Genomic DNA, 4,529 nt, shown 5'->3' on the forward strand with positions numbered 1-4,529 from the left:
TAACAAAATCCTGGTTCTGTCGGAGCTTGACCCCACCCATTCAGGCTACTTCTATTGTTCCAACTTAAAAAGAATCCTCAGGGTCTCCACAAGCTGTTTACTTTATTGGATTTGAGCAGACCACTCTCTACCTTTGTCTTAACCTTTCTTCATAAAAAACAACAAAGTATACCTCTTAAAGCCATAATATCATTACACCTTCCCCCTTAAAAAAAGAACCATCAATATACAAAGATGGCTTCATTTTTAAAAACCTTTAGCCTTATGCTATTAGTACATTACAATCCATATACATTACATTGACTGTAAGCTTGCAAACATTCACTACTACAGTCCATTTCAGTCCACTTTTTCCTTGCCATCCAACACCTCCGTCTTCTTTCATCAAAGTCACGACAACGCCTCGGCAATTACGTTCTCTTATCCTGCCACTTGTATAATTTTCAAATTGAATGGCTCCAACAATAAGCTCCATCTAAACAGTCTGGTATTTTTATTGATAAATTTTTCCAAAAACATTAAGGGGTTATGATGAAAATATACATTTGTCTGAGACACATTATTGGCAATATAAATATTGAAATGTTGCAATGCCAACAAGAAGCTCAACATCTCCTTCTCAAACTGTTGATGATTAATCACTTTTCTGGAAAAATACCCAACACGTCTTTGTATCTTCTCATTATCTTCTTGTAAGAGTACAGCACCGACACCCACATCATTCGCATTGAAAGCCACCTTGAATGGCTTTGCGTAATTAGGTGTGGCTTACACTGCAGCAGTGGTTAACGCAGCTGTCAGGCTGTCAAATACCTTCTGACATTCCTCTGTCCACCGAAATTTTCTGCACCACTTCAACAAGTCAGTCAGTGAAGCAGCCACACTGCTAAAATTCAGTATGAACTTCTGATTAAAAACCACTCATCCGCAGGAAACGTAGTACTGCCCTCTTCATCAATGGTATGGGAAACTCCCCAATAACCTTTGTTTTCACATCCCGTGGGGTCATCTTTCCATGTGCAATGACATGGCCCAGGAACATGACTTGGGCTTTTTCAAACTCACTCTTATCCAGGTTTATCATCAAGCCCGCCTCCTGAAGTCGAGCAAACAATTCCGACAGATGCTCCAAATATTCCTTCAGTGTGTGACTAACAATCACCAGATTATCGATGTACACCACACAATTGGGTAATCCCGAAATTACTTTAATGGTCAGTCTTTCAAATGTGGCTGGTGCATTTTTCATACCAAATGACATGACTTTAAACTGGTACAATCCATTTGGTGTCACGAAAGCTGAAATATCCTTCACTCTTTCAGAAAAAGGTACCTGCCAGTAACCACTGAGTAAGTCCAACTTTTAAATATAAGTTGCTTGTCCCACCTTCTCAATACAGTCTCCCAGATGTGAAATAGGATATGAAACAGATTTTGTCACTGCACTGACTTTGCGATAGTCCACATGTAATTGCTGGGTACCATCTAGTTTTGGGACCGTTTTTATGGGTGACCTCCATTCGCTGCAGCTCACTTCAATTATATTACCTTTGAGCATGATTTCAACATCCTTTTGAACCTATGCCAACTTTAGAGGGGTCAGTGGATAAGAATGTTACTTAACTGCAATAGCATCTCCTATATTTGCATCATGCATAATTAGATTAGTGTTTCCCAGTTTATTCCCATATTTCTCCCCATGTGATTGTAGTAACTCTTTCAGGTCATTTCAATTTTCCTTTGGAAGGTAACTCAATAGTTCATCCCAATTTTTGAGAACTTCCTCATGGTCCAATTTAATTTGTAGAATGTCCAATGCAGAATCATCTGAACTTGGTTCTTCACTAAGGTGTTGTAACCAGCAAACACATTCTCCTTTTGCTTTCCTTCCCTGTCAAAATACCTTTTGAGCATATTCACATGACACACTCACATAGGAGATTTCTTCCTATCTGTCATTCTTATCAAATTATTCTTCTCATTTGATTTCCTTTTGTTTTGATAAGGCCCACTAAAACTTGCATTTAAAGGTTCACCCACCACTGGTAGTAACACTAACACTTTATCTCCACAAGCAAAACTACAAATTTTTGATTTCTTGTCTGCTTCCTGTTTCATCACATGCTGTGCTACTTTCAAATGCTGTCCAGCCAACTCACCTGCTCTTTTAATCATTCCCTTAAATCTGACACATAATCCAAATATGTGGTCTTCGAATTCTGACTCATCAATTTCTGCCTAATTAATTTCAATGGTCCTCTCGCTGCATGCCCAAAAACTAACTCAAATGGACAGAATTTAGTTGAATCATTAGGTGCATCCGTAATTGCAAAAAGTACAAATGGAATTCCGTTATCCCAACTTTTGGATAGTATTGACTATAAGCCCTCAACATAGTCTTTAAAGTTTGAAGCCACCATTCTAACGCTGTGATTCTTGATGGTATGCAGTGGATTTGAATTGTTTTATTCCTAAGCCATCCATAACTTCTTTGAATAATTTTGATGTAAAATTTGATCCTTGATCTGATTGTATTTCTGTGGGTGGTCTGTAGCTAGTAAAAATTTGAGTAACTCTTCTGCAATTCTTTTAGTCATGATACTGTGTAATGGGATATCCTCTGGAAATCAAGTAGACATATCCATTATGGTCAACAAATACGGATTCCCACTTTTTGTTTTAGATAGGGCTCCTACACAATCAATTAAGACTCTTTTAAAAGGTTCTGTAAATGCAGGAATGGGTATTAGGAGTGCTGGTTTTATCACTGCCTGAGATTTTCCAATTACCTTACACATATGACATGTCGGGCAAAATTCAACCACATCCTTATGCAGTCCAGGCCAATAAAAATGTCTTTTGTATTTTGGCTTGAGTTGTCCTTACTCCAAAATGACCACCTATTGGTCATTCATGCTCTACCCACAACACCTCCTTTCTATAACCCACTGGTAATACAACTGGATGAACTTCCGCCCATTCTTCTGCCTGAATATGTGATGGTCACCATTTCCTCATCAAGACTTCATTTTTGAGACAGTAACATTCTGGAATACACTCAGATTCTTATTCTGTGTATGCTTTTCCATACAACTGCTTTAATTTTTCATATTTCTGTTGTAATTCAGCTAATTTCTCTGAATTAAAAATATCCACTTTGTCCTCTAGCTGTTCTTGTTTTTTTCTCAACCATTTGATCAAACATAGTTTCTGATAATTCAACTTCTACTTCCTTATCTTTGTTCCTTGATTTGTCCTCCTGTTTCAACCTGTGCCCTTTGTGACCTTGTTATCACACAGTCCGGAAAAATCCCAGGGTATACTTCCTGTAACACCTCAGTTGCCTGATTTTCTTCTGGCTTTTCAACCACAGTAGGCAGCGCTCCCACCTGTGATTCAGCTACAGCATTACCAAGAATAAAGTGTATTCCTGGAACTGAGAATTTCTCTGCTACTCCTACCACCACTTCCCTTCTTTTCACCAGACTCTCCAACCTCACTTTATATAATGGAACACAGTTCTTTTCACAATGAATTCCACATATTACCATCTTTTCGAGCAACAGTCCTTCTGAATTACATATGTCCTCATCTCTCAACATCAAAGATTGACTTGCTCTTGTATCTCTTAAAATTTTAATTTCGTCCCCTGCTTCTCCTGGCATATATGAATGAACCTTATCCAGTTTAAGAAGATCTGGCACTTTCTTCTCAGCCAACCCCTAACCAGGTTGTATATTCTGGTGCAGCTTTTTAGCTTCCACTGTACTTTCCTTTACCACATCAACAGAACTCAGTGGCTTATCCTGTTTTCCTACAACTGTCTTCCCAGTGTTTTTTCTAAATCACCAACACTGCGACTTCATTTGGCCTACTTTGTTACAGTGAAAACACCTGAGGAATTTTAACCTCTCTTTCACCCTCATGGGTTTCCTTTTTATCCATCTTCAATGAGATCTCCTTCTTCATTACCACCTGAGGATTTCTCTTTTCCCAATTTCTATTCCTCACATTTTGAAATTGATGTCGGAAGCCAAACTTTGATTTATGAACCAACTCTTAATCATCTCTTCTGCTAATCTTGCAGTTTTAACTCTCTGTTCTTCCACCTGAGTTCTCACCAAGAAGTGAATTTTTGAACTTCTCCAAAATAATTGTTTCAGGGTGTCATATGTTTGATCTATTTTCAATGCACCTATGAAAATTACTTTGTTTGATCCTTACAAACTCAATGAATGTTCAACCGGGGTCCCTCCTTAGATTCCTGAAATGTTTTCTCTAGGCTTCTGGTACTAGCTCATATGCACTTAAGAGGGCTTTCTTCACCTCCTCATACTCCCAGATACCTCTTCTGATAGTGATGCAAATACCTCACTAGCTCTACCTACCAACTTCATTTGGATCGACAATACCATATAGTCACCAGCCATTTCATTTGTCTAGCCACTTTGTCAAATGAAATGAAAAAGGCTTTTGCGACGTTCTCATCAAACTTAAGCAACACTTCAACCTATTTAAACAGATCTCCA

The sequence above is a fragment of the Rhincodon typus genome, chromosome 49 (assembly GCF_021869965.1).
Source record: "Rhincodon typus isolate 14 chromosome 49, sRhiTyp1.1, whole genome shotgun sequence".
NCBI classification, from domain to species: domain Eukaryota; kingdom Metazoa; phylum Chordata; class Chondrichthyes; order Orectolobiformes; family Rhincodontidae; genus Rhincodon; species Rhincodon typus.